Source organism: Lolium perenne, chromosome 3, assembly GCF_019359855.2.
Source record: "Lolium perenne isolate Kyuss_39 chromosome 3, Kyuss_2.0, whole genome shotgun sequence".
Classification (NCBI taxonomy): Eukaryota; Viridiplantae; Streptophyta; class Magnoliopsida; order Poales; family Poaceae; genus Lolium; species Lolium perenne.
In genome coordinates this window covers 196,537,385-196,558,924 of record NC_067246.2, presented here as the reverse complement: position 1 = coordinate 196,558,924, position 21,540 = coordinate 196,537,385, and positions in this window count along the sequence as shown.

Genomic DNA, 21,540 nt, shown 5'->3' with positions numbered 1-21,540 from the left:
ATAGCTCATGAGGAAGTATGTGGTGTTTATCTTTCAATCTTGTTGGGCAACTTTCACCAATGGACTAGTGGCTTCATCCGCTTATCCAATAATTTTGCAAAAAGAGCCGGCAATGGGATTCCCAGTCCCAAATTAATTAACCTAAATAGACACTCCTCCATGGTATGTGATTGTTGGACGGCACCCGAGGATTCGGTTAGCCATGGCTTGAGAAAGCAAAGGTGGGGAGGAGTGTCATCATAATAAAACTAAAATAAAAAGGCACTCCTTCATGGTATGAGATTGTTGGCAGGCACCCAAGGATTCGGTTAGCCATGGTTTGTGAAAGAAAGGTTGGAAGGAGTGCCACCCAAAAATAAAAATGTTTCATGGGAGCCGCTCTTCGAAAGTCTGTTTGGCAAGGGGGTTAGAGTGTCCACTACCATTCGTTGACAACAACAAGCACCTCTCAAAATTTTACTTTTTATGCTCTCTTTATGTTTTCAAAACCAAAGCTCTAGCACAAATATAGCAATCAATGCTTCCCTCTGCGAAGGGCCATTCTTTTACTTTATGTTGAGTCAGTTTACCTACTTCCTTCCATCTTAGAAGCAAACACTTGTGTCAACTGTGCATTGATTCTTACATACTTGCATATTTACATTCATCATATTACTTTATGTTGACAATTATCCATGTGATATGCATGTTGAAAGTTGAAAGCAACTGCTGAAACTTATATCTTCCTTTGTGTTGCTTCGATGCCTTTACTTTGAATTTATTGCTTTATGAGTTAACTCTTATGCAAGACTTTTTATACTTGTCTTGAAAGTACTCTTCATGAAAAGTTTTGCTATATGTTATCTATTTGTTAGCAACTATAGATTATTACCTTGAGTCACTTCATTCATTTCATATGCTTTGTAATAGTATGATCAAGGTTATGTAAGTAGCATGTCACTACAGAAATTATTCTTTTTATCGTTTACCTACTCGAGGACGAGTAGGAACTAAGCTTGGGGATGCTGATACGTCTCCAACGTATCCATAATTTCTGATGTTCCATGCTTGTTTTATGAAAATACTTACATGTTTTGCTCGCACTTTATGATGATTTCATGCATTTTCCGGAACTAACCTATTAACAAGATGCCACAGTGCCAGTTCCTGTTTTCTGCTGTTTTTGGTTCCAGAAAGGCTGTTCGGGCAATATTCTCGGAATTGGACGAAATCAACGCCAAACATCTTATTTTTCCCGGAAGCATCCAGAACACCGAAGGAGAGTCGGAGAGGGGCCAGGGGGCCACCACACAACATGGTGGCGCGGCCCCAGGCCTGGCCGCGCCGGCCTACTGTGAGGGGGGTCCAGGCACCCTCCGACTCCGTCTCTTCGCCTATTTAACCCCTTTCGACCTAAAAACGCGATACCAATTGACGAAACTGCAGAAAGACTCCAGGGGCGCCGCCGCCATCGCGAAACTCCAATTCGGGGGACAGAAGTCTCTGTTCCGGCACCCTGCCGGGATGAGGAAGTGCCCCCGGAAGCCATCTCCATCGATGCCACCGCCTCCATCATGCTCCGTGAGTAGTTCCCCCGTGGACTACGGGTTCTAGCAGTAGCTAGTTGGTATTCTCTCCTCCATGTACTTCAATACAATGATCTCATGAGCTGCCTTACATGATTGAGATTCATCTGATGTAATCGGTGTTGTGTTTGTTGGGATCCGATGGATGATACATTATGATTAGTCTATCTATAAAGTTTGTGAAGTTATAGTTGCTGCAATCTTGTTATGCTTAATGCTTGTCACTAGGGCCCGAGTGGCATGATCTTAGATTTAAGCTCTATATGTATTGCTTAGATTGTATCTACAAGTTGTATGCACATGTCGCTGTCCGGAACCAAAGGCCCCGAAGTGACAGAAATCGGGACAACCGGAGGGGATGGCGGTGATGTGAGGATCACATGTTTTCACGGAGTGTTAATGCTTTGCTCCGGTACTCTACTAAAAGGAGTACCTTAATATCCAGTAGATTCCCTTGAGGCCCGGCTGCCACCGGCTGGTAGGACAAAAGATGTTGTACAAGTTTCTCATTGCGAGCACGTATGACTATATATGGAAAACATGCCTACATGATTAATGAATTGATGTTCTTTCTTAATGCTTTATTGATGCGTGTGGTTGACACGTCCGTTGGGAACCCCAAGAGGAAGGTGTGATGCGCACAGCGACAAGTTTCCCTCAGTAAGAAACCAAGGTTTAATCGAACCAGTAGGAGTCAAGAAGCACGTTGAAGGTTGATGGCGGCGGGATGTAGTGCGGCGCAACACCAGAGATTCCGGCGCCAACGTGGAACCTGCACAACACAACCAAAGTACTTTGCCCCAACGAAACAGTGAGGTTGTCAATCTCACCGGCTTGCTGTAACAAAGGATTAACCGTATTGTGTGGAAGATGATTGTTTGCAGAAAATAGTAGAACAAGATTGCAAGAGATTGTATTTCAAGATAGAGAATTGGACCGGGGTCCACAGTTCACTAGAGGTGTCTCTCCCATAAGATAAACAGCATGTTGGGTGAACAAATTACAGTTGGGCAATTGACAAATAAAGAGGGCATGACCATGCACATACATATTATGATGAGTATAGTGAGATTTAATTGGGCATTACGACAAAGTACATAGACCCCTATCCAGCATGCATCTATGCCTAAAAAGTCCACCTTCAGGTTATCATCCGAACCTCCAGATTAAGTTGCTAACAACAGACAATTGCATTAAGTATTGCGCGTAATGTAATCAGTGACTACATCCTTGAACATAGCACCAATGTTTTATCCCTAGTGGCAACAAGACATCCATAATCTTAGAGGTTTCTCGTCACTCCCCGCATTCACTGAGACATGAACCCACTATCGAGCATAAATACTCCCTCTTGGAGTTACAAGCATCTACTTGGCCAGAGCATCTACTAGTAACGGAGAGCATGCAAGATCATAAACAACACATAGACATAACTTTGATAATCAACATAACAAGTATTCTCTATTCATCGGATCCCAACAAACGCAACATATAGAATTACAGATAGATGATCTTGATCATGTTCGGCAGCTCACAAGACCCGACAATTAAGCACAATGGGGAGAAGACAACCATCTAGCTACTGCTATGGACCCATAGTCCAGGGGTAGACTACTCACACATCACTCCGGAGGCGACCATGGCGGCGTAGAGTCCTCCGGGAGATGATTCCCCTCTCCGGCAGGGTGCCGGAGGCGATCTCCTGAATCCCCCGAGATGGGATTGGCGGCGGCGGCGTCTCTGGAAGGTTTTCCGTATCGTGGCTCTCCGTACTGGGGGTTTCGCGACGGAGGCTTTAAGTAGGCGGAAGGGCAGGTCAGGGGGCCACACTAGGGCCCCACACCACAGGTCGGCGCGGCCAAGGGCTGGGCCGCGCCGCCCTAGGGTGTGGCTACCTCGTGGCCCCACTTCGTCTCCTCTTCGGTCTTCTGGAAGCTTCGTGGCAAAATAGGACCCCGGGCGTTGATTTCGTCCAATTCCGAGAATATTTCGTTACTAGGATTTCTGAAACCAAAAACAGCAGAAAAAGAATCGGCACTTCGGCATCTTGTTAATAGGTTAGTTCCAGAAAATGCACGAATATGACATAAAGTGTGCATAAAACATGTAGATAACATCAATAATGTGGCATGGAACACAAGAAATTATCGATACGTCGGAGACGTATCAGCATCCCCAAGCTTAGTTCTGCTCGTCCCGAGCAGGTAAAACGATAACAAAGATAATTTCTGGAGTGACATGCCATCATAACCTTGATCATACTATTTGTAAAGCATATGTAGTGAATGCAGCGATCAAAACAATGTATATGACATGAGTAAACAAGTGAATCATAAAGCAAAGACTTTTCATGAATAGTACTTCAAGACAAGCATCAATAAGTCTTGCATAAGAGTTAACTCATAAAGCAATAATTCAAAGTAAAAGCATTGAAGCAACACAAAGGAAGATTAAGTTTCAGCGGTTGCTTTCAACTTATAACATGTATATCTCATGGATATTGTCAACATAGAGTAATATAATAAGTGCAATATGCAAGTATGTAGGAATCAATGCACAGTTCACACAAGTGTTTGCTTCTTGAGGTGGAGAGAAATAGGTGAACTGACTCAACATGAAAGTAAAAGAATGGTCCTCCATAGAGGAAAAGCATCGATTGCTATATTTGTGCTAGAGCTTTGATTTTGAAAACATGAAACAATTTTGTCAACGGTAGTAATAAAGCATATGTATCATGTAGATTATATCTTACAAGTTGCAAGCCTCGTGCATAGTATACTAATAGTGCCCGCACCTTGTCCTAATTAGCTTGGACTACCGGATCATCGCAATGCACATGTTTTAACCAAGTGTCACAAAGGGGTACCTCCATGCCGCCTGTACAAAGGTCTAAGGAGAAAGCTCGCATTGGATTTCTCGCTATTGATTATTCTCAACTTAGACATCCATACCGGGACAACATAGACAACAGATAATGGACTCCTCTTTTATGCATAAGCATGTGGCAACAATTATTATTCTCATATGAGATTGAGGATATACGTCCAAAACTGAAACTTCCACCATGAATCATGGCTTTAGTTAGCGGCCCAATGTTCTTCTCTAACAATATGCATGCTTAACCATAAGGTGGTAGATCTCTCTTACTTCAGACAAGACGGACATGCATAGCAACTCACATGATATTCAACAAAGAATAGTTGATGGCGTCCCCAGAAACATGGTTATCGCACAACAAGCAACTTAATAAGAGATAAAGTGCATAAGTACATATTCAATACCACAATAGTTTTTAAGCTATTTGTCCCATGAGCTATATATTGTAAAGGTGGATGATGGCGTGTAACTCACACGTTCGTTGGGAACCCCAAGAGGAAGGTATGATGCGCACAGCAGCAAGTTTTCCCTCAGAAAGAAACCAAGGTTTATCGAACTAGGAGGAGCCAAGAAGCACGTTGAAGGTTGATGGCGGCGGGATGTAGTGCGGCGCAACACCAGGGATTCCGGCGCCAACGTGGAACCTGCACAACACAACCAAAGTACTTTGCCCCAACGAAACAGTGAGGTTGTCAATCTCACCGGCTTGCTGTAACAAAGGATTAACCGTATTGTGTGGAAGATGATTGTTTGCAGAAAACAGTAAAACAGTATTGCAGTAGATTGAATTTCAGTAAAGAGAATTGGACCGGGGTCCACAGTTCACTAGAGGTGTCTCTCCCATAAGATAAACAGCATGTTGGGTGAACAAATTACAGTTGGGCAATTGACAAATAAAGAGGGCATGACCATGCACATACATATCATGATGAGTATAGTGAGATTTAATTGGGCATTACGACAAAGTACATAGACCGCCATCCAACTGCATCTATGCCTAAAAAGTGCACCTTCAGGTTATCATCCGAACCCCCTCCAGTATTAAGTTGCAAAGCAACAGACAATTGCATTAAGTATGGTGCGTAATGTAATCAACAACTACATCCTTAGACATAGCATCAATGTTTTATCCCTAGTGGCAACAGCACAACACAACCTTAGAACTTTCTCACATCCGTCCTGTGTCAATGCAGGCATGAACCCACTATCGAGCATAAATACTCCCTCTTGGAGTTACAAGCATCTACTTGGCCAGAGCATCTACTAGTAACGGAGAGCATGCAAGATCATAAACAACACATAGATATAACTTTGATAATCAACATAACAAGTATTCTCTATTCATCGGATCCCAACAAACGCAACATATAGAATTACAGATAGATGATCTTGATCATGTTAGGCAGCTCACAAGATCCGACAATGATAGCACAATGGGGAGAAGACAACCATCTAGCTACTGCTATGGACCCATAGTCCAGGGGTAGACTACTCACACATCACACCGGAGGCGACCATGGCGGCGTAGAGTCCTCCGGGAGATGAATCCCCTCTCCGGCAGGGTGCCGGAGGCGATCTCCTGGATCCCCCGAGATGGGATCGGCGTTGGCGGCGTCTCTCGGGAAGGTTTTCCGTATCGTGGCTCTCGGTGCGGGGGTTTCGTCACGGAGGCTTTAAGTAGGCGGAAGGGCAAGTCAGAGGGGGCACAGGGGCCCCACACCATAAGCCGGCGCGGCCGTGGGGGCCGCGCCGCCCTAGGGTTTGGGCACCCCGTGGCCCCACTTCGCTTCGTCTTCGGACTTCTCGGAAGCTTCGTGGCAAAATAGGACCCTGGGCGTTGATTTCGTCCACTTCCCAGAATATTTCCTTACTACGATGTCAGCAACAAAAAACAGCAGAAAACAAGAACTGCACTTCGGCATCTTGTTAATAGGTTAGTTCCAGAAAATGCACGAATATGACATAAAGTGTGCATAAAACATGTAGATAACATCAATAATGTGGCATGGAACATAAGAAATTATCGATACGTTGGAGACGTATCAGCATCCCCAAGCTTAGTTCTGCTTGTCCCGAGCAGGTAAAACGATAACACAGATAATTTCTGGAGTGACATGCCATCATAATCTTGATCATACTATTTGTAAAGCATATGTAGTGAATGCAGCGATCAAAACAATGTATATGACATGAGTAAACAAGTGAATCATAAAGCAAAGACTTTTCATGAATAGCACTTCAAGACAAGCATCAATAAGTCTTGCATAAGAGTTAACTCATAAAGCAATAATTCAAAGTAAAGGCATTGAAGCAACACAAAAGAAGATTAAGTTTCAGCGGTTGCTTTCAACTTGTAACATGTATATCTCATGGATATTGTCAACATAGAGTAATATAATAAGTGCAATAAGCAAGTATGTAGGAATCAATACACAGTTCACACAAGTGTTTGCTTCTTGAGGTGGAGAGAAATAGGTGAACTGACTCAACATTGAAAGTAAAAGAATGGTCCTCCATAGAGGAAAAGCATCGATTGCTATATTTGTGCTAGAGCTTTGATTTTGAAAACATGAAACAATTTTGTCAACGGTAGTAATAAAGCATATGTATCATGTAAATTATATCTTACAAGTTGCAAGCCTCATGCATAGTGTACTAATAGTGCCCGCACCTTGTCCTAATTAGCTTGGACTACCAGATCATCACAATGCACATGTTTTTACCAAGTGTCACAAAGGGGTACCTCTATGCCGCCTGTACAAAGGTCTAAGGAGAAAGCTCGCATTGGATTTCTCGCTATTGATTATTCTTCAACTTAGACATCCATACCGGGACAACATAGACAACAGATAATGGACTCCTCTTTTATGCATAAGCATGTAACAACAATTAATAATTTTCTCATTTGAGATTGAGGATATATGTCCAAAATCAAACTTCCACCATGGATCATGGCTTTAGTTAGCGGCCCAATGTTCTTCTCTAACAATATGCATGCTTAACCATAAGGTGGTAGATCTCTCTTACTTCAGACAAGACGGACATGCATAGCAACTCACATGAAATTCAACAATGAATAGTTGATGGCGTCCCAGTGAACATGGTTATCGCACAACAAGCAACTTAATAAGAGATAAAGTGCATAATTACATATTCAATACCACAATAGTTTTTAAGCTATTTGTCCCATGAGCTATATATTGCAAAGGTGAATGATGGAATTTTAAAGGTAGCACTCAAGCAATTTACTTTGGAATGGCGGAAAATACCATGTAGTAGGTAGGTATGGTGGACACAAATGGCATAGTGGTTGGCTCAAGTATTTTGGATGCATGAGAAGTATTCCCTCTCGATACAAGGTTTAGGCTAGCAAGGCTTATTTGAAACAAACACAAGGATGAACCGATGCAGCAAAACTCACATAAAAGACATATTGAAAACATTATAAGACTCTACACCGTCTTCCTTGTTGTTCAAACTCAATACTAGAAATTATCTAGACCTTAGAGAAACCAAATATGCAAACCAAATTTTAGCATGCTCTATGTATTTCTTCATTAATAGGTGCAAAGCATATGATGCAAGAGCTTAATCATGAACACAACAATTGCCAAGTATCACATTACCCAAGACATTTATAGCAATTACTACATGTATCATTTTCCAATTCCAACCATATAACAATTTAACGAAGAAGAAACTTCGCCATGAATACTATGAGTAGAAACTAAGGACATACTTGTCCATATGCTACAGCGGAGCGTGTCTCTCTCCCATAAAGTGAATGCTAGGATCCATTTTATTCAAACAAAACAAAAAACAAAAACAAACCGACGCTCCAAGCAAAGCACATAAGATGTGATGGAATAAAAATATAGTTTCAGGGGAGGAACTTGATAATGTTGTCGATGAAGAAGGGGATGCCTTGGGCATCCCCAAGCTTAGACGCTTGAGTCTTCTTAGAATATGCAGGGGTGAACCACCGGGGCATCCCCAAGCTTAGAGCTTTCACTCTCCTTGATCATGTTGCATCATACTCCTCTCTTGATCCTTGAAAACTTCCTCCACACTAAACTCGAAACAACTCATTAGAGGGTTAGTGCACAATAAAAATTAACATATTCAGAGGTGACACAATCATTCTTAACACTTCTGGACATTGCATAATGCTACTGGACATTAGTGGATCAAAGAAATTCATCCAACATAGCAAAAGAGGCAATGCGAAATAAAAGGCAGAATCTGTCAAAACAGAACAGTTCGTATTGACGAATTTTAAAATGGCACCAGACTTGCTCAAATGAAAATGCTCAAATTCAATGAAAGTTGCGTACATATCTGAGGATCATGCACGTAAATTGGCTTAATTTTCTGAGCTACCTACAGGGAGGTAGACCCAGATTCGTGACAGCAAAGAAATCTGGAACTGCGCAGTAATCCAAATCTAGTACTTACTTTTCTATCAACGGCTTAACTTGGCACAACAAAACACAAAACTAAGATAAGGAGAGGTTGCTACAGTAGTAAACAACTTCCAAGACACAAAATAAAAACAAAGTACTGTAGGTAAAAACATGGGTTGTCTCCCATAAGCGCTTTTCTTTAACGCCTTTCAGCTAGGCGCAGAAAGTGTGTATCAAGTATTATCAAGAGACGAAGTGTCAACATCATAATTTGTTCTCATAATAGAATCAAAAGGTAACTTCATTCTCTTTCTAGGGAAGTGTTCCATACCTTTCTTGAGAGGAAATTGATATTTTATATTACCTTCCTTCATATCAATGATAGCACCAACAGTTCGAAGAAAAGGTCTTCCCAATATAATGGGACAAGATGCATTGCATTCAATATCCAAGACAACAAAATCAACGGGAACAAGGTTATTGTTAACGGTAATGCGAACATTATCAACTTTACCCAAAGGTTTCTTTGTAGAATGATCAGCAAGATTAACATCCAAATAACAATTTTTCAGCGGTGGCAAGTCAAGCATATCATAAATTTTCTTAGGCATAACGGAAATACTTGCACCAAGATCACATAAAGCATTACAATCAAAATCTTTAACCTTCATATTAATGATGGGCTCCCAACCATCCTCTAGCTTTCTAGGAATAGAGGCTTCGCGCTCTAGTTTCTCTTCTCTAGCTTTTATGAGAGCATTTGTAATATGTTGCGTGAAAGCCAAATTTATAGCACTAGCATTAGGACTTTTAGCAAGTTTTTGAAAGAACTTTATAACTTCAGAGATGTGGCAATCATCAAAATTCAAACCATTATAATCTAAAGCAATGGGATCATCATCCCCAATGTTGGAAAAAATTTCAGCAGTTTTATCACAGGCAGTTTCAGCAGTTTTAGCAGTTTCGGGCAGTTTCTCGCGCTTTGCATTAGGAGTGGAAACATTGCTAACACCAATTCTTTTATTATTATTAGTAGGAGGTGCAGCAACATGTGTAGCATTAGCATTACAAGTGGTGGTAATAGTCCAAACTTTAGCTACATTCTTCTCTTTAGCTAGTTTTTCATTTTCTTCTCTATCCCACCTAGCACGCAGTTCAGCCATTAATCTTATATTCTCATTAATTCTAACTTGGATGGCATTTGCTGTAGTAACAATTTTATTATGATGATTCTCATTAGGAATAACTTTCGATTTCAAAAGATCAACATCAGCGGCAAGACTATCAACTTTAGAAGCAAGTATATCAATTTTCCCAAGCTTTTCTTCAACAGATTTGTTAAAAGCAGTTTGTGTACTAATAAATTCTTTAAGCATGGCTTCAAGTCCAGGGGGTGAACTCCTATTATTGTTGTAAGAATTCCCATAAGAATTACCATAGCCGTTGCCATTATTATAAGGATATGGCCTATAGTTGTTACTAGAATTGTTCCGGTAAGCATTGTTGTTGAAATTATTATTTTTAATGAAGTTTACATCAACATGTTCTTCTTGTGCAACCAATGAAGCTAACGGAACATTATTAGGATCAATATTAGTCCTATCATTCACAAGCATAGACATAATAGCATCAATCTTATCACTCAAGGAAGAGGTTTCTTCGACAGAATTTACCTTCTTACCTTGTGGAGCTCTTTCCGTGTGCCATTCAGAGCAGTTGATCATCATATTATCAAGAAGCTTTGTTGCTTCACCAAGAGTGATGGACATAAAGGTACCTCCAGCAGCTGAATCCAATAAATTCCGTGAAGAAAAATTTAGTCCTGCATAGAAGGTTTGGATGATCATCCAAGTAGTCAGTCCATGGGTTGGGCAATTTTTAACCAAAGATTTCATTCTTTCCCAAGCTTGAGCAACATGTTCAGTATCTAATTGTTTAAAATTCATTATGCTACTCCTCAAAGATATAATTTTAGCAGGGGGATAATATCTACCAATAAAAGCATCCTTGCATTTAGTCCATGAATCAATACTATTCTTAGGCAGAGATAGCAACCAATCTTTAGCTCTTCCTCTTAATGAGAAAGGGAACAATTTTAATTTTATAATGTCACCATCTACATCTTTATATTTTTGCATTTCACATAGTTCAACAAAGTTATTAAGATGGGCAGCAACATCATCAGAACTAACACCAGAAAATTGCTCTCGCATAACAAGATTCAGTAAAGCAGGTTTAATTTCAAAGAATTCTGCTGTAGTAGCAGGTGGAGCAATAGGTGTGCATAAGAAATCATTATTATTTGTGGTTGTGAAGTCACACAACTTAGTATTTTCAGGGTTGGCCATTTTAGCAACAGAAAATAAAGCAAACTAGATAAAGTAAATGCAAGTAACTAATTTTTTTGTGTTTTTGATATAGCAAACAAGATAGCAAATAAAGTAAAACTAGCAACTAATTTTTTTGTATTTTGATTTAGTGCAGCAAACAAAGTAGTAAATAAAACTAAGCAAGACAAAAACAAATTAAAGAGATTGAGAAGTGGAGACTCCCCTTGCAGCGTGTCTTGATCTCCCCGGCAACGGCGCCAGAAATCTAGCTTGATGGCGTGTAACTCACACGTTCGTTGGGAACCCCAAGAGGAAGGTATGATGCGCACAGCAGCAAGTTTTTCCTCAGAAAGAAACCAAGGTTTATCGAACCAGGAGGAGCCAAGAAGCACGTTGAAGGTTGATGGCGGCGGGATGTAGTGCGGCGCAACACCAGGGATTCCGGCGCCAACGTGGAACCTGCACAACACAACCAAAGTACTTTGCCCCAACGAAACAGTGAGGTTGTCAATCTCACCGGCTTGCTGTAACAAAGGATTAACCGTATTGTGTGGAAGATGATTGTTTGCAGAAAACAGTAAAACAGTATTGCAGTAGATTGAATTTCAGTAAAGAGAATTGGACCGGGGTCCACAGTTCACTAGAGGTGTCTCTCCCATAAGATAAACAGCATGTTGGGTGAACAAATTACAGTTGGGCAATTGACAAATAAAGAGGGCATGACCATGCACATACATATCATGATGAGTATAGTGAGATTTAATTGGGCATTACGACAAAGTACATAGACCGCCATCCAACTGCATCTATGCCTAAAAAGTCCACCTTCAGGTTATCATCCGAACCCCCTCCAGTATTAAGTTGCAAAGCAACAGACAATTGCATTAAGTATGGTGCGTAATGTAATCAACAACTACATCCTTAGACATAGCATCAATGTTTTATCCCTAGTGGCAACAGCACAACACAACCTTAGAACTTTCTGTCACTGTCCCAGGTGTCAATGCAGGCATGAACCCACTATCGAGCATAAATACTCCCTCTTGGAGTTACAAGCATCTACTTGGCCAGAGCATCTACTAGTAACGGAGAGCATGCAAGATCATAAACAACACATAGATATAACTTTGATAATCAACATAACAAGTATTCTCTATTCATCGGATCCCAACAAACGCAACATATAGAATTACAGATAGATGATCTTGATCATGTTAGGCAGCTCACAAGATCCGACAATGATAGCACAATGGGGAGAAGACAACCATCTAGCTACTGCTATGGACCCATAGTCCAGGGGTAGACTACTCACACATCACACCGGAGGCGACCATGGCGGCGTAGAGTCCTCCGGGAGATGAATCCCCTCTCCGGCAGGGTGCCGGAGGTGATCTCCTGGATCCCCCGAGATGGGATCGGCGTTGGCGGCGTCTCTGGAAGGTTTTCCGTATCGTGGCTCTCGGTACTGGGGGTTTCGTCACGGAGGCTTTAAGTAGGCGGAAGGGCAAGTCAGGAGGGGGCATAGGGGCCCCACACCATAGGCCGGCGCGGCCAGGGGGGGGGCCGCGCCGCCCTAGGGTTTGGGCACCCTGTGGCCCCACTTCGTTTCGTCTTCGGACTTCTGGAAGCTTCGTGGCAAAATAGGCCCCTGGGCGTTGATTTCGTCCAATTCCGAGAATATTTCCTTACTAGGATTTCTGAAACCAAAAACAGCAGAAAACAGCAACTGGCACTTCGGCATCTTGTTAATAGGTTAGTTCCAGAAAATGCACGAATATGACATAAAGTGTGCATAAAACATGTAGATAACATCAATAATGTGGCATGGAACATAAGAAATTATCGATACGTTGGAGACGTATCAGTGGAGAATAGAAATTTAAAGGTAGCACTCAAGCAATTTACTTTGGAATGGCGGAGAAATACCATGTAGTAGGTAGGTATGGTGGACACAAATGGCATAGTGGTTGGCTCAAGGATTTTGGATGCATGAGAAGTATTCCCTCTCGATACAAGGTTTAGGCTAGCAAGGTTATTTGAAACAAACACAAGGATGAAGCGGTGCAGCAAAACTCACATAAAAGACATATTGAAAACATTATAAGACTCTAAACCGTCTTCCTTGTTGTTCAAACTCAATACTAGAAATTATCTAGACCTTAGAGAGACCAAATATGCAAACCAAATTTTAGCATGCTCTATGTATTTCTTCATTAATGGGTGCAAAGTATATGATGCAAGAGCTTAAACATGAGCACAACAATTGCCAAGTATCACATTATCCAAGACATTATAGCAATTTACTACATGTATCATTTTCCAATTCCAACCATATAACAATTTAACGAAGAAGAAACTTCGCCATGAATACTATGAGTAGAGCCTAAGGACATACTTGTCCATATGCTACAGCGGAGCGTGTCTCTCTCCCATACAGTGAATGCAAAAACAAAAAAAAAACAAACCGACGCTCCAAGAAAAGCACATAAGATGTGATGAAATAAAAATATAGTTTCAGGGGAGGAACCTGATAATGTTGTCGATGAAGAAGGGGATGCCTTTTGCATCCCCAAGCTTAGACGCTTGAGTCTTCTTGATATATGTAGGGGTGAACCACCGGGGCATCCCCAAGCTTAGAGCTTTCACTCTCCTTGATCATATTGCATCATACTCCTCTCTTGATCCTTGAAAACTTCCTCCACACCAAACTTAGAACAACTCATTAGAGGGTTAGTGGACAATAAAAATTAACATGTTCAGAGGTGACATAATCATTCTTAATACTTCTGGACATTGCATAAAGCTACTGGACATTAATGGATCAAAGAAATTCATCCAACATAGCAAAAGAGGCAATGCGAAATAAAAGGCAGAATCTGTCAAAACAGAACAGTTCGTATTGACGAATTTTATCGAGGAACCAGACTTGCTCAAATGAAAATGCTCAAATTGAATGAAAGTTGCGTACATATCTGAGGATCACTCATGTAAATTGGCATAATTTTCTGAGTTACCTACAGAGAAAACAGCCCAGATTCGTGATAGCAAAGAAATCTGTTTCTGCGCAGTAATCCAAATCTAGTATGAACTTTACTATCAACGACTTTACTTGGCACAACAAAACACTAAACTAAGATAAGGAGAGGTTGCTACAGTAGTAAACAACTTCCAAGACACAAAATAAAAACAAAGTACTGTAGTAAAAACCATGGGTTGTCTCCCATAAGCGCTTTTCTTTAACGCCTTTCAGCTAGGCGCAGAAAGTGTGTATCAAGTATTATCAAGAGATGGTGCATCTACAGCGGGATGCGGAGTTTTCTCAACCAGGCATATTATATTAGATACATAAGTTTTAGCATCCCCCTTTTCATTAGTCTTGGGCTTGCTACTCTCATCAAACAAATTTTTAGGAACAAGCCAAGCATAATTATTTTCTAGTGCATCATTCATCGCTAGGAGCTTACATGGTATTGGTGCTTTGATCTCCCCACCATCATTAATATTATTAGTGTACTTTATTCTATCCATATCCATCTTTTCAAGGAGACTAACAAAATTGGTATAAGAACCAAGCATATTATATTTAGCAAAGACCTTTCTAGCCTCTCTTGCTATACCACCAAATTCTCTAAGAAGGGTTTCTAAAACAAAGTCTTTCTTTTCCCCTTCTTCCATATCACCGAGTGTAAGAAACATGTGTTGGATTATAGGATTGAGGTTAACAAATTTAGTTTCCATCATACGAACTAAAGCAGCAGCGGCAATTTCATAGGTAGGAGCAAGTTCTACCAAGTGTCTATCTTCAAAATCTTCAACGGTACTGACATGATTGAAAAATTATTCTATATTATTTCTCCCAATTATAGACCCACATCCTACCGGTATGTCTTTCGTGGTAAAATTAAAAGGAAACATGATGAATCAAGTAAAGTAAATGCAAGTAACTATTTTTTTTGTGTTTTTGATATAGTAAACAAGGTAGCAAATAAAGTAAAACTAGCAACTAATTTTTTTGTATTTTGATTTAGTGCAGCAAACAAAGTAGTAAATAAAATAAAGCAAGACAAAAACAAAGTAAAGAGATTGGGAAGTGGAGACTCCCCTTGCAGCGTGTCTTGATCTCCCCGGCAACGGCGCCAGAAATTTGCTTGATGCGTGTGGTTGACACGTCCGTTGGGAACCCCAAGAGGAAGGTGTGATGCGCACAGCGGCAAGTTTCCCTCAGTAAGAAACCAAGGTTTAATCGAACCAGTAGGAGTCAAGAAGCACGTTGAAGGTTGATGGCGGCGGGATGTAGTGCGGCGCAACACCAGAGATTCCGGCGCCAACGTGGAACCTGCACAACACAACCAAAGTACTTTGCCCCAACGAAACAGTGAGGTTGTCAATCTCACCGGCTTGCTGTAACAAAGGATTAACCGTATTGTGTGGAAGATGATTGTTTGCAGAAAACAGAGAACAAAGATTGCAAGAGATTGTATTTCAAGATAGAGAATTGGACCGGGGTCCACAGTTCACTAGAGGTGTCTCTCCCATAAGATAAACAGCATGTTGGGTGAACAAATTACAGTTGGGCAATTGACAAATAAAGAGGGCATGACCATGCACATACATATTATGATGAGTATAGTGAGATTTAATTGGGCATTACGACAAAGTACATAGACCGCTATCCAGCATGCATCTATGCCTAAAAAGTCCACCTTCAGGTTATCATCCGAACCCCCTCCAGTATTAAGTTGCTAACAACAGACAATTGCATTAAGTATTGCGCGTAATGTAATCAGTGACTACATCCTTGAACATAGCACCAATGTTTTATTCCTAGTGGCAACAGCACATCCATAATCTTAGAGGTTTCTGTCACTCCCCCAGATTCACGGAGACATGAACCCACTATCGAGCATAAATACTCCCTCTTGGAGTTACAAGCATCTACTTGGCCAGAGCATCTACTAGTAACGGAGAGCATGCAAGATCATAAACAACACATAGACATAACTTTGATAATCAACATAACAAGTATTCTCTATTCATCGGATCCCAACAAACGCAACATATAGAATTACAGATAGATGATCTTGATCATGTTCGGCAGCTCACAAGACCCGACAATTAAGCACAATGGGGAGAAGACAACCATCTAGCTACTGCTATGGACCCATAGTCCAGGGGTAGACTACTCACACATCACTCCGGAGGCGACCATGGCGGCGTAGAGTCCTCCGGGAGATGATTCCCCTCTCCGGCAGGGTGCCGGAGGCGATCTCCTGAATCCCCCGAGATGGGATTGGCGGCGGCGGCATCTCTGGAAGGTTTTCCGTATCGTGGCTCTCCGTACTGGGGGTTTCGCGACGGAGGCTTTAAGTAGGCGGAAGGGCAGGTCAGGGGGCCACACGAGGGCCCCACACCACAAGTCGGCGCGGCCAAGGGCTGGGCCGCGCCGCCCTAGGGTGTGGCCACCTCGTGGCCCCACTTCGTCTCCTCTTCGGTCTTCTGGAAGCTTCGTGGCAAAATAGGACCCTGGGCGTTGATTTCGTCCAATTCCGAGAATATTTCGTTACTAGGATTTCTGAAACCAAAAACAGCAGAAAACAGCAACTGGCACTTCGGCATCTTGTTAATAGGTTAGTTCCAGAAAATGCACGAATATGACATGAAGTGTGCATAAAACATGTAGATAACATCAATAATGTGGCATGGAACACAAGAAATTATCGATACGTCGGAGACGTATCATTTATCAATCCTATCAATTGCCCAACTGTAATTTGTTCACCCAACACTTGTCACTTATTGGAGAGTTACCACTAGTGTAGATCGCTGGGAACCCCAGTCCATCTGTCATCATCATATACTCGTTCTATATGTGATTGGAAGTAGTATCAACTATTTTCTGGTGCCATTGCCTCTGTGTTACTGTTACTGCTGCTGTGTTACTGTTACTATTGCTCTCATATTACGTTTGCTTTCACATCACCCCTGTTACTAGTGCTTTTCCAGGTGCAGCTGAATTGACAACTCAGTTGTTAAGGCTTATAAGTATTCTTTACCTCCCCTTGTGTCGAATCAATAAATTTGGGTTTTACTTCCCTCGAAGACTGCCGCGATCCCCTATACTTGTGGGTTATCAGTCATCTGCGCCATCCGTCGTCGAAGCGATGTTGTAGGCGATGGCATCAATGCTCGTGGCATCGATGACCACTGTCGGCACCGCCGCTGTCTTGGTGTACTTCATCAGCGACGGATCTGTGGAGGGCTGGATTGGTGGCTTCGCAGCGCGGTTGTAGACGATGGCTTCAATCGTCTTGGCATCGATTCACACTCTCAGCACCGGAAGTGAGACATTAACAGGCTCCGACATTGAAGGCTAGATCTGCGCCGTCGAAGCGATGTTGTAGGCGATGGCTTCAATGTTCGTGGCATCGATGACCACTGTCGGCACGGCCACCATCTTGGTGTCCTTCATCAGCAACGGATCTGAGGAGGGCAACAGAAGTGAATGATACGTCTCCAACGTATCTATAATTTCTTATGTTCCATGCTACTTTTATGATGATACACACATGTTTTATACACACTTTATATCGTTTTGATGCATTTTCCGGAGCTAACCTATTAACGAGATGCCGAAGTGCCAGTTCCTGTTTTGTGATGTTTTTGGTTTCAGAAATCCTACAAAGGAAATATTCTCGGAATTGGACGAAATCAATGCCCAGTATCTTATTTTCCCCGGAAGGTTCCAGAGCACCGAAGAGGGGCCAGAGGGGAGCCAGGGGGCCCCACCCCACAAGGCAGCGCGCCCCCCTAGTGTGTGGGCCCCCCAAGACCCCTCCGAGGCTGCCCTTCCGCCTACTTAAATCCTCCATCTCGAAAACCCTACACGAATAAGCCACGATACAAGAAAAGTTCCAGAGCCGCCGCCATCGCAAAGCCAAGATTCGGGGGACAGAAGTCTCTGTTCCGGCATGCCGCCGGGTCAGGGAAGTGCCCCCGGAAGGCATCTCCATCGACACCACCGCCATCTTCATCACCATCGCTGTCTCCCATGATGAGGAGGGAGTAGTTCTCCCCCGAGGCTGAGGGCTCTACGGTAGCTATGTGGTTCATCTCTCTCTCCCATGTACTTCAATACAATGATCTCATGAGCTGCTTTACATGATTGAGATCCATATGATGAGCTTTGTAATCTAGATGTCGTTATGCTATTCAAGTGGATTTTACTTATGTGATCTCCGGAGACTCCTTGTCCCACGTGTGTAAAGGTGACAGTGTGTGCACCGTGTGGGTCTCTTAGGCTATATTTCACAGAATACTTATTCACCGGGTTATGATTTGAGTTGGATGTCTCTATGAAATTGTGGTGTGTTAGTACCTCCTATGAATGCTCACAAAGGATGTTGTGGGGTGTTTATTAGTACTTGGGAATACATCTTTAAGGTTTGCCTACATGATGAATTAGTGTTCGTTATCTTGCCAGAGAGTAATTCAGAATAGCATAGTGAAGTGCTTATTTATATTCAATTATGATTGCAATGTTGAGAGTGTCCACTAGTGAAAGTATGATCCCTAGGCCTTGTTTCTAAGCATTGAAATACCGTTTCCAACAAGTTATGTTACATGTTTGCTTGCTGCCATATTTATTTCAGATTGCTATTACCACTCATATTCATCCATAATACTTGTATTTCAGTATCTCTTCACCGAACTAGTGCACCTATACATCTGACAAGTGTATTAGGTGTGTTGGGGACACAAGAGACTTCTTGTATCGTGATTGCATGGTTGCTTGAGAGGGATATCTTTGACCTCTTCCTCCCTGAGTTCGATAAACCTTGGGTGATTCACTTAAGGGAAAACTTGCTGCTATTCTACAAACCTCTGCTCTTGGAGGCCCAACACTGTCTACAGGAAAAGAAGCCAGTTGTGGACAGCAAGCTATTTTCTGGCGCCGTTGCCGGGGAGGTAAGGTAAAAGGTATTCACATCCTCCGACTACTAAGCTATTTCCTAGCATCGTTGCCGGTGTGTGAGTGCTCGAAGCTATTTCCTTTAGATCCTGCAATTGCATCTTTTTGTTTCTTGTTTTTATTTTTCACTAGTTAGGCATAATGGAAAACAACAGTGAGCTTTTTAATTTATTTCCTAAGTTAAGATATGAATTATGTGATGCGAAAATTAAAAAACCTATGGAACCTTATTTGCAGTCTAGTAGCAATGATATTAGTATGAACGCTTTGAACACCATTGTTGCTAATGCTATGGAAAATTCTAAGCTTGGGGAAGCTGGTTTTGATGAGCATGATATTTTTAGTCCCCCAAGCATGGAGGAGAAAATTTACTTTGATGATACTTTACCTTCTATATATGATGATTACAATGATGACTATGATATTTTCAGTCCACCTACTATTGAGGAGAAAGTTAATTATGATTACAATATGCCTCCTATATATGATGATTATGGTGATGAGAATAATAATGATAGCTACTTTGTGTTGGATATATGCCCAAGAGGCAATAATAAAATGGTTATTATAATATATCTTTGTGTTTATGATAATGTTTACATACCATGCTATAATTGTATTAACCGAAACATTGATACATGTGTGTTACGTGAACAACAAAGAGTCCCTAGTAAGCCTCTTGTATAACTAGCTTGTTGATTAATAGATGATCATGGTTTCGTGATCATGAACATTGGATCTTATTAATAACAAGGTTATGTTATTATATGAATGATGTAATGGACACACCCAATTAAGTGTAGCATAAGATCACGTCATTAAGTTATTTTCTATAAGCTTTCGATACACAGTTACCTAGTCCTTTCGACCATGAGATCTGTTACGCGTACAGCACGCGTCCGTTGGGAACCCCAAGAGGAAGGTGTGATGCGTACAGCGGCAAGTTTTCCCTCAGTAAGAAACCAAGGTTTATCGAACCAGTAGGAGCCAAGAAGCACGTTGAAGGTTGTTGGCGGCGAGATGTAGTGCGGCGCAACACCAGGGATTCCGGCGCCAACGTGGAACCTGCACAACACAACCAAAGTACTTTGCCCCAACAAAACAGTGAGGTTGTCAATCTCACCGGCTTGCTGTAACAAAGGATTAGATGTATAGTGTGGATGATGATTGTTTGCAGAAAATAGTAGAACGAGTATTGCAGTAGATTGTATTTGATTAAAAGAATGGACCGGGGTCCACAGTTCACTAGTGGTGTCTCTCCCATAAGATAAATAGCATGTTGGGTGAACAAATTACAGTTGGGCAATTGACAAATAAAGAGGGCATGACCATGCACATACATGATATGATGAGTATTGTGAGATTTAATTGGGCATTACGACAAAGTACATAGACCACTATCCAGCATGCATCTATGCCTAAAAAGTCCACCTTCAGGTTATCATCCGAACCCCTTCCAGTATTAAGTTGCAAACAACAGACAATTGCATTAAGTATGGTGCGTAATGTAATCAACAACTACATCCTCGGACATAGCATTGATGTTTTATCCCTAGTGGCAACAGCACATCCACAACCTTAGAACTTTCTGTCACTGTCCCAAATTTAATGGAGGCATGAACCCACTATCGAGCATAAATACTCCCTCTTGGAGTTAAGAGTAAAAACTTGGCCAGAGCCTCTACTAATAACGGAGAGCATGCAAGATCATAAACAACACATAGATATAAATTGATAATCAACATAACATAGTATTCTCTATCCATCGGATCCCAACAAACACAACATATAGCATTACAGATAGATGATCTTGATCATGTTAGGCAGCTCACAAGACCCGACAATGAAGCACAATTAGGAGAAGACGACCATCTAGCTACTGCTATGGACCCATAGTCCAGGGGTGAACTACTCACTCATCACTCCGGAGGCGACCATGGCGGTGAAGAGTCCTCCGGGAGATGATTCCCCTCTCCGGCAGGATGCTGGAGGCGATCTCCTGAATCCCCCGAGATTGGATTGGCGGCGGTGGCGTCTCTGGAAGGTTTTCCGTATCGTGGCTCTCGGTACTGGGGGTTTCGCGACGAAGGCTATAAGTAGGCGGAGGAGATAGGTCAGGGGGCCACACGAGGGCCCCACACAACAGGCCGGCGCGGCCAAGGGCCAGGCCGTGCCGCCCTATTGTCTGGCCACCTCGTGGCCCCACTTCGTGACTCCTTCGGTCTTCTGGAAACTTCGTGTGAAAATAGGCCCCTGGGCGTTGATTTTGTCCAATTCCGAGAATATTTCCTTACTAGGATTTCTGTAACCAAAAACAGCAGAAAACAACAACCGGCTCTTCGGCATCTCGTTAATAGGTTAGTGCCGGAAAATGCATAAATATGACATAAAGTATG